Here is a 10321-nt window from a genome sequence, read left to right as displayed (position 1 = left end):
TAATTTAGGTGTGGACTTATTTGGGCTAATATTCACCTAACTAAATTGATGTAAGCAATGACATCAAATTAATTTAGGTGTGGACTTATTTGGGCTAATATTGACTTCTCAACACACCGTGCACTCCACAATGATTGATTAATTCAACTGCCTTGTAGACTTTTAGCTGAAAATTCCACACGAACACCATACTTTTCAACACAGGTATGGTGTTCGTGTGGAATTATCAGCCATTGTTCTTGTCTTGCAATTACAATTTACAGCACCAATGACAATTGTTCTTCAACTTCTTCTTCTTCTTCTTCGAAGAATTACTTAGAATTGACCGACGATGAGCTGTTTCGCGAATGCGAAATGGACGCGTACAAATCGTCGGGACCAGGCGGTCAGCACCGCAATAAGCGCGAATCCGCCGTACGTCTCAAGCACGTACCGACCGGCGTCATAGCGCATGCCGTCGAAGACCGATCGCAGCACAAGAATCGCGCGTCAGCTTTGTCGCGCGTCCGCACTCTTTTGGCCCTCAATGTGAGGAGCAGTGTGAATCTTGATGCGTATTCGCCGCCGCCACAGCTTCTTCAAATCCTTCCTCCTAAGTCTACTATTAGAAGTTCAGAAGTTGGTCCACAAATTGGACCTAACAATCCTAAATTTGCTTTGGTATTACTCTATTCACTCTTGCTTTGTTTTTTTGTTTTCTGTTAAAATTTAAGTCATCGTAATGTTTTTTTTTTTGGTTAACTTCAGGGAATGCAAGCTCTGCTTCATCTAATTTTCGCAGGTTAAGCACTGGAGCATTGTCACGGTTGATTCTATCGGATGATTCTCTTCGAATGGCCGTGAATGAGTTCAGGACTTCTAAAGGTATGCTAATTCATAGCTGATAGTGTGTATTACGATAAGACTCAACCTGTTGGTTAATTTAAAATTGTTATCTTCTTTCTTATTTGTGCAACAAATATAATAAGTCTGTTTTTTGTTGTTGAGTGTCTGCGTCAATGCCTGATGGCATATTTTTAAGTAGCTTTAAAGCATATTTGGCTCTTTGTTTATGAATAATGTTCAATAGCAACCTGCCCCATTGATAAGAGAAATGTATGATATAATTTTTCAAGATACCTACCTGCATTATGAATTGTTATTGGAAGGAAGTACGAGAATAAATTAAGAGCAAAGACTGATTAAAAGATGTATCTTCATTATTACGTGAAATGTATGTTCTGTTTCTCATTCACTTTACCAGAATTACAAAAGTTTTATGGTATTGATGGTTGGATAGTTTCTGGGTTATCCTTGTTTTTTTTTAATGGACAATCTTCATTTGAAACATGAAAATTTTAGAAAACTTTCCGATTTGTGCTGGGTATGAAGCCTCTTAAGTAGGACTTCTTAGGTGCTACTATTGTGTTCGGCAAATATTTTCTTCTTTTATTTTTCTTTTTTCAGTCACCATAATGGGGGTCATGGTGAAACAACTTACTAATCACTCTGGACAGGAATGGGCTTCTATAAGTAAAGCACACTTATTTCACTCTTTCCTTAGTATGGAGCTGCTTACTGTTGGGATGAAGATGGTAATAGCTGCTTTAGAAATTAGTTTTCTTCAGTAGGAAAATTCTAAATCTTGGTAAATTTAAAGTTGTACTAGAAAACAAGCTGCCTATTCAACCAATGGCTAAATGTAGCATAGTAGTCTCCTTAGACAATTAATTAGATCGCATTCCTTTTGATCTCTCTGTTTTCATTTTTTCTCCTTTTTGACTTGCACTTCTCTGTTCCTTTCCTCAAAAAAAAAAAAAATTTGCACTTCTCTGCTGATGTCTTCCCAATATCCTATGATGTACAAATGCACAAATACTCTTGTTGTGACGTTAACCATATATGGTTTCTTTTTTATTTTGGTCCATTTTCCAACATAGAATAGTAAGAAGAATACTTTATTTTAATGATGCTTCTCTGCTTTCTTAAATGTATGCTTGTTCTTGTTCACATTTTACTGTTCATCATAATTGGTATGGTCTTTTTTTGGCATCACCAAGCCCCAAATGTGATGAAACATTTTGAATTTCTTATTGATCCAGCCTTCACTTTAGGATAATGCATACACCGTACCTGCAGTAAGTATCATTGATAGTTCCGAATGAGTGCGAAAGCAGACTAGTATGTAACTTCATGATTTATTTACTGGTTTGCACATCCATATTTCAAATGGTTTACTGGTCTCTGGCCTAAAGAGAGGGAAAATGAAAGACTTGTGAGTCAATCCTCATGGCTTTGTTGACATCAATTTGGTGGTTGATTGAGAAATGAATGATCATACATATACATATACATATACATATACATATACATACATACATACATATATATATATATATATATATATATATATATATATATATATATATATATATATATATGATTTTCATGGACTAGCATTTGACAGATGAGTTGATTATTATTTTTTGTCTGTCTGTTTATTGGTTCTGTTGCTCAGTCATAGGTAGACATTGCTCATTGACCATTTGTTAGTGACAGGCTCAAAAGAGATGCTTGAACTTTTGCTTTTATCTCTTGTACTTGCTTGGATTTAGTTTGGAAAAGCAAATCAACTAAGATTTAGTCAGGTGAGCTTTGCAGCAAGTTGGGATCTGACCCAAGTCATAATCCAAGTTGAGCAGAATATCCACAAAAACCATCATCTCATCCATGAAACAAAAGCAATTTTGAGAGCCAGCATTGGCGAATCCTTTACTAGACATGAGTTTTGATATTTGATATTATGAAAGTCTTTTATTTGACATGTAAAGGTAGGGATTTACTTTGTTTAACCCCTATTCGTGCTATAGGTTGACAGTAATCTATCACTTAAATGCACTTTTTCTAATCAGCCAATGGCAAGCAAATTTCTAGAATGAAAATGAGGCATAAGTTAAATGCTTTCTTGAAATGTGGTGAAATCATTTGTTTATGGTATTACTAGTCGTGGCAGAAGCATCCTCCTAAAATTATTTATAAGAAACTCTTTTTACTCTCTATTGCAGTGGAGTGGGCCTTCAAAAGGAAAGGAAAAGTTGTACCTAAAGTTGTGAAAAGGAAGAATTTGCAAGTCAAAAATGAATATATTATGCATGGCTACATAAATTGGTACATATAGCTTTTGCACCTAATCTGATTATCTCGATTCCTGGACCCAGAACTAATATAGCCTAATTATTACACATGATATTTTGCTGCTGCCATACTACTTACATGCGAGTGCTGATTTTTAAACAGAAATATTCAACAGAGCACTGACAGAAACAGAGTTAACACTCGAGCCGGGTTACCGTGTTAATTGAAAACAATTAATTAACCGGACAAAAACACGATAAATCTGGTGGTTTTGTAGTTAATTCTGCCTGCCCTCTGTCAGTTTCTTTAGTATTTTTCCTCATATATTTGACTTATTGACCTATCTGTGGCTGGAAAGAAAAATGATTTAAGTAAACTTTCCAAAATGTTTTATCATTATTTTATTTCTGAATATCAGCAGTGCATCATTTTGAAAATGTAACTGTGGGGTTTCAGGATCCTCTTGAGCCAGTTTTGTTGTTCACAAAACCCCTTGTGCCAGAAAAATTGGACGCTGCAGGTATTGTTCCGCCGTCAGATTCTTCTACGAGGAATGGCACTATAGCACAAACTCACAAATTTCATGGAAGAATTGGCCGAGGGGGCCGGATAGTATTTGATAGATGTAATCCTCTTATGCACTCCTCAACTGATAGTGGCACGTCTTTTTACTTACCACCAAAACCCCGCACATCTATGTACAATTAAATTGAATACTCGTATTGTCCGAGCTCCAGCATTATTCGTTAGGGAGCCAAGTGTAATTATGCTCCGGCTGATATTTATGTAGTTAAATTGAATACTTCCATTGTCCGAGCTCCAGCAATTATTTGTTTGGGAAGCCAAGTGTAATTATGCCGAGGGCAAGCAAAATACTGGGCTTGATGAATCTTTTGAGGCTTGGTCACAGGTATTTCATGCCGTGCATCATCTTGCCTTATTCTTTTTAAAGAAATGACCTTGCCCTAATTTTCCTTTCAAGTTTAAACTTAATGAGCTTTTATTACATCCTTTATTGTTGAAATGCTTGTGCTAATCATAGTATTTTCAAAATTTCCACCCCAGTTGATTATAAATTTTGTGTGAATGTTACAAGATAAAACTTACCTTTAAAATGTTATCGAACCTGTAAGATTGGACTTCTCTTTAAGACCTTGAATTAAGTGGAGGGTGTTTTGGGGTTAATAAACCAGGAACTATGCATATACTTGGCCAATGAGGAATCCTATTTGTACAGAATAAGGTTGCACAAGACAGTTGAATAGATGACGCAATGGAGACGTCTCTGTATCGACTCAATTCAAACTAATTGTACAACTTCATTTCTGAAGGAGTCACCATTTTTAGTCCCATTTGGAGAATGTGTACGTCTGGTGTTAATGCTTATAATGAAAATGATGCACTATGTTTGGTGTTTTTCAATTTAAAAATGTGTCTAATACTGTATTTTCAGAATTGGACTATAAAAATAGAAATAGAGAAAACGATATAAAATTAAGGTAATATAGGACGAAAAACAGTATGGACAAGGAAGCAGTAATATTTGGTTTTTTTCATTTTTTTCAATAAAAAAATGAAAACAAAATTTTCAATATCTATTCATCATTTTTTGGGGAAAAAAAAGCTTAAAGAATAAATGAAAGGGTGTTTTAAAACAAAAATGTGATTGGTGTTTGAATAATGACCCTCTCGGTTAGGCAAAACAGTCACATAATCATTTTTTTTAAAAACAAAAACCTTTTGGTTCAGAAATAATCACACAAATCCCAATCTTTTAGCTAAAAAAGAGTCTGTGTATCTCAAAAGAGACATGTGTGACATTTTCTAAAAACAAAATATCTTTATAGTTATTTTGCCAAATCACGTGGTGCCTTTAGAAATAGGATAGATTTTAATTTGCCCCTAATTTAAAATGAAAATCTTTAATTTATCACCCAAAAGTATAAAAATATCAAGTTACCCCATTTATTGTTAAGAGGATTAAAACAAAAAAACCATCAACACATTCCTTATTTGCCCCTCATCTTTTGGACGGAAATGAAGAATAAATTGAGGTTTACATTGAGAGCAAATTAGAGATTATCATTTTTATTTGGGAATGAATTAAACTTTATCCTTAGAAATAAAAAATTCAAGAGAAGTACATCAAAAAAGGTAATAGTTTTCACTTTTTATGGAGTATTCGGGTAAGGGTATTTGCACCCCACTATTTTATAAATTCACCCTACTTCTAGAAACTAATTGTAATGAATTCACAATATTTTTTAAAAAATACAAATTAATAAAAATTTTGCATAGTTAATCAGTAAAATCCTTCTATTGATTTTCTTCTTGGGTTATTTGACTATCTTTAATCATAAAGTTTAATACAAGTTTTATTTTAGTATTTTATTATTATGATATATAGCGACTAAATTACCATAATAAACATGAGTTATTGTATCTAATAATTTATGTATCTAATTTTGTGGCTTATAATATAATATTTTTAAATAAAATCTAATTCTTATTTTCTCTACTTTAATGTGAAAATAACATAAAATTGACATCCCAATAATTTACATGAGTATCATGCCCTAAAGATACTACTTTAGTTTAATTAAAGATTAAAACTTATACTAGTAAAGTAGTATTAGAAACTATGAGTTTGGTATAAAATTAGAAAAATATTGAAATTAAAGTAAATTCTTAATAGTTTTACCTTATAAGGGTAAAATAATCAATTTAAACTTATGACAAAGCAATCTTTGTAGCTAAATATAATAAAATAATCTAAATCATAAGAAAGTAAACTAAAATAAATCTAGTTAATTAACTCTACAAAGTTCTTCTTTATTTGAAAATTTTAAAACATAGCATGTATGTTTTATAATTATTTTTTAAAAAATGGGATGAGTTTGCAAAAATTATTAGACGGAAATACCATCACCCGGAGTATTTTAGTAAAGCACCTGATATTCGTTTCAGACGAAGTATTATTATTTTGATTTTTCAGGAATATCAGTAAAATTTTCATATAATAGTGGAATAAGCCCAATAAATAATTGTATAAAAAGTTTTTGTCATCGCCATAGTCTCATTGAGGTGGAAGCAGGGGAGGAGCAGGCCAAGCCAGGCCACAGAAAATATTCAATTGAAAAAGCAAGAAAAGAATGAGCGTGAGGATGGTAAGGGCTCGGGCTCCCTCTTTCATTATTCCAATAACAACACTCAGGATTGGAAATGGAAATGGAGATGTAAAAGGCCGGCGCTTGCCCCTATTGAGCAATAAGAATTGGCAGTTTCAGTTGCAGTTGGAGTTGCAGCAGAGGAATGAGGAGAAAAAGAAGAGACAAAATGTTACCATCAGTTATACTAACAGTAGCAGTGGAGGGGATTCTGCTTCTGCTGCACTGGAATTGGAGGTTAATGAGATAAGGGAGAGTTGCAAAATGTGGAAATGGAAGGGTGAGTACTCCATCAATTACTTGGTTTCTTCAATTCCAAATTCACATCCCGATTCTCCTCCTCTACTCCTTGTCCATGGCTTTGGTGCCTCCATTCCTCACTGGCGCAGGTTAGCGAGATAAGATTGCTCTTTCTTGTTGTTCCTTTATTGTGAATTCAATTCAAATTTCGACTGCAATTTTTTTTTTTTTTTTTGTATGGAGCATGTCTTTACCTTATGTATGTAATATCTCTGACTCTGTTATGTATTATGAACTCCAGGGATGGATTTATATGTGTTATACTTCTAATAATTAATTAAGATCAATGAAGCAAAAGAATAATGAAAGTAAAATCTATTCATTATTTCATGGTGCATTGGCATTAACACTTAGTTCTATTCCTTGCACCTAGATGATGACAAACCAGTGATCTGAATTTCAGGGTTCCATTTCATATTACCCTTTTATGGGTATAGGCTTCTTCCATTTTCCAATTCTTAATCTAGTGAAAAAGTATTCATTTTACCGCTCCGTAGAAGAGAGGAATGAAAATTTGTGTGTTCACTACTCCTTTATCCTATTAAATAATGTGAGGAATTGATATTTTTCTTGTCATCTCTGAGGTAATTTCAGGAATATCGGCACCCTGGCAAAGAGCTACACGGTTTATGCAATTGACCTTCTTGGATTTGGTGCTTCAGATAAGCCAGCTGGTTATTCATATACCATGGAGGCATGGGCTCAGGTGTGCAATGTTCCCTACCCAGAAGTTGGATCTTTCTATGTACTTACGTCATCAATCACTTGACCTTTAGTTATTTTCCTTGCTAACTTGAGTGAGATTCACTGATACAGCTAATATTGGATTTCTTGGATGAAGTTGTTCAGAAGCCAACTGTGCTTATAGGTAATTCTGTTGGAAGCCTAGCTTGTGTTATCGCTGCCTCAGGTATATTTATTTTAACTTCCCCTTGGACATCAGATATTCTTCAACTTGCTTGCAAAGAAACACTTGTCCCTAATTATCCTTTTTGGTATCTATGGTTTACGATAAACCTGCTATATTTTCTACCATAAGAATCTAGTCAAACCCTTGTTCGAGGGCTTGTTCTGTTGAATTGTGCTGGTGGCATGAACAACAAGGCAATTGTTGATGATTGGAGAATCAAGCTATTGTTACCATTGCTTTGGTTCATTGATTTTTTGTTGAAGCAAAGGCCAATTGCTTCTGCTATATTTGAGCGTGTGAAACAAAGGTATTTTCTCTTCTCTTTATTCAGTCCATTGTTCATTATCCTAAAACACTAGAGTCAAAATTAAAAAAATCTATGATGTGTATACATTGGTGCTTCAGGGAAACACTGGGGAATATTTTACTGTCGATCTATGCAAATAAGGAATCTGTGGATGAAACACTGGTTGAGGTATTAATATTCTCAACTTATATGTCATTTTAACCTGTTACAAAAATGGCTACTCAGAATTCATGAATCAACCTCAAAACTGCAGATCATACGAGAGCCTGCCAATGAGGAAGGGCACTTGATGCATTTGTTTCGATTGTAACAGGCCCACCAGGGCCGAACCCAGTTCAATTGATGCCATCAATCTCGATACCTGTACTAGTTTTATGGGGTGATGAGGATCCATTCACACCCCTTGATGGACCTGTTGGTAAATACTTCTCATCTCTGCCTTCTAAACTCTCAAATGTGAAGCTAATTGTTTGGATGGAGTAGGACATTGCCCCCATGACGACAGGCCTGAGTTGGTCCATGAAAAGTTGCTTCCTTGGTTGGCTGAAACATTTAATTTCTGAGGAATTTACTTTGTCATCAGCAAGTTTTAACGAGCATTATATATTATTCCTATTGTAAAAAGACAAAACAACTCTTGTATTTATGTTGTATATATCAATTCTTATTCAACCGCTTGGTTATCTTTTGGCGCCGAAAGGAATGTTGGAGAAACTGATCTCTGACAAGTTGTAGAAGCTCCAAATTGATTCAAGAAATATATCAAATTATTCAATAAAAAATCAAATTCAGCACAATAATAAAGAATAATGATTTAGTAATCCATATTGCTCATGTCAATGATATGTGAATGATAGGATCCAATTTTATACATGAAAAAGATACAATAATCTAAATCGAAAGATGAGTTCACAGGCATCTTCAATCCTTTCCTTACAAGTCAATTTTGTAAATATAAATTCTAACCATAGACGATACCACATCAACTATGGAATCAAATGCACCATTCCAAATATGGAATTGGTAGAGATACTTGAAAAAGTGCATACATGTTTAAGCAAATGGATTCACAACTCAGGTGAGTTGAGTGAAAATGACACCTATCTCAGTCTTCTTCGTTACAGTTGAAACATGTGCTTGGGTCTTCCATTGACGTAGGATCTAGGGTGTGAAGTAAATGGATCCCACATTTTTTCACCCCGCAGCACTGGCACTCCAAAGGTGGAAAAACATTAAAGTGGACTGCCTCAGGAATGCAATTGCATTTCCAAAAACCATTAAAATCCTCTTCACAGAACAGATAGTACCCCAAATGTAAGTGATCTGATTCTACATAATTAACTCTGCTCTGAAATAATCGTGTGTCATGCGTACCACAATCTTTGGTGGTTTTCACTTTGAGCTCTAAAGAAAATGAAAACCATTTGCCACAATCTACATGACGGTCTGAAAATGCTAAAATAGCACTAAATGCAATGCCCTGCACTCTGCTATTGTTGAAGAAATCTGGCCGCATCTCCAAGGTTATAAAAGATCCCACACTTTGAAACTCAAACCGCTTTGAAATTTCATTCCCAGGTAGTACTATATGACCTTTGCCCATGGAAAAACCTCTCTGTACCAAAAAAACATAATTTTAACCCCAAAAAAAAAACAAAGATTGTAGAAATTGTAAGTAGAGAGAGTTAAAGACACACATTTAGCCATACTTCTTGCCATATTTCTTGCCAACGTACAGCTGGCGTATGGTTCGTATGCTGAATTCTCAGGGTATCTGCAACAATTACTGCAGTAGAATTACCTTCCAATTTAAATTATTGCTCCGGTAAAAAAAAATTGCCTGTAAGATTCATAACTTAGAGAAAAAACCTAAAAATGGTTGCAGTGCCAAGCAACCTCGTTCAAGGAATGAAGGCTTTTGTACGGATTGGAACCTCTCACCATAACCTAAGAGGAGGTATCCCGACACAAAAAGTTGGATAATGCTTTCTGGTATTCTCTCAATATTGGTTTTCGCTAGATTCAATATTATTGGCGAGGATAATTGGCCAAGACATTCGGGCAATCTCTGAAGATTTGAGCAACCACGGAGACTAAGAACTCCAAGAGATTTCAATCTATAGAGGCTGCTTGGGAGACTCTTAAGCCTTTTACAATCTGAAAGGTCCAGCCACGAAAGCCTAAGTAGACGCTCAATTGATGAGGGCAGTTCTTCAATTGCAATCCCCCTTAAAAATAACCAGCTTATATTACCTGATGAGATCTCTGGAAGCCTTTTCAGTTTTGAGCAGCCCGATAGATCAAGCTTGGTAAGAAATTCCAAGTTAAATATTCCAGATGGAAGACTTTTCACGCTTTTGCTACCTCTTAGATTCAGATAACTAGCTTGTTCAAACGGGCCATCAACGTGGGATTTGGAATTTTGGCAATTAGCTTATGGCAGCAGCATGGATTATCTGATTTAACTTACTATAATGCTGCTCGTCAAAAAGAGCCAGACAAATCGTTACCACGTATATATTT

The 10321-nt window shown here is 34.9% G+C and overlaps 2 pseudogenes; both read left to right on the top strand.

Annotated features, from left to right (window-relative positions):
- Window positions 1-216: 216 nt before the first annotated feature.
- LOC112099738 lies at window positions 217-936 on the top strand (annotated as a pseudogene).
- A 5342-nt stretch (window positions 937-6278) lies between these two features.
- LOC18049615 lies at window positions 6279-8361 on the top strand (annotated as a pseudogene).
- Window positions 8362-10321: the final 1960 nt, after the last annotated feature.

The sequence above is a fragment of the Citrus clementina genome, unplaced genomic scaffold, assembly GCF_000493195.1.
Source record: "Citrus clementina cultivar Clemenules unplaced genomic scaffold, Citrus_clementina_v1.0 scaffold_3, whole genome shotgun sequence".
Lineage (NCBI taxonomy): Eukaryota > Viridiplantae > Streptophyta > Magnoliopsida > Sapindales > Rutaceae > Citrus > Citrus x clementina.
This window is presented reverse-complemented; position numbering and strand designations above follow the sequence as displayed.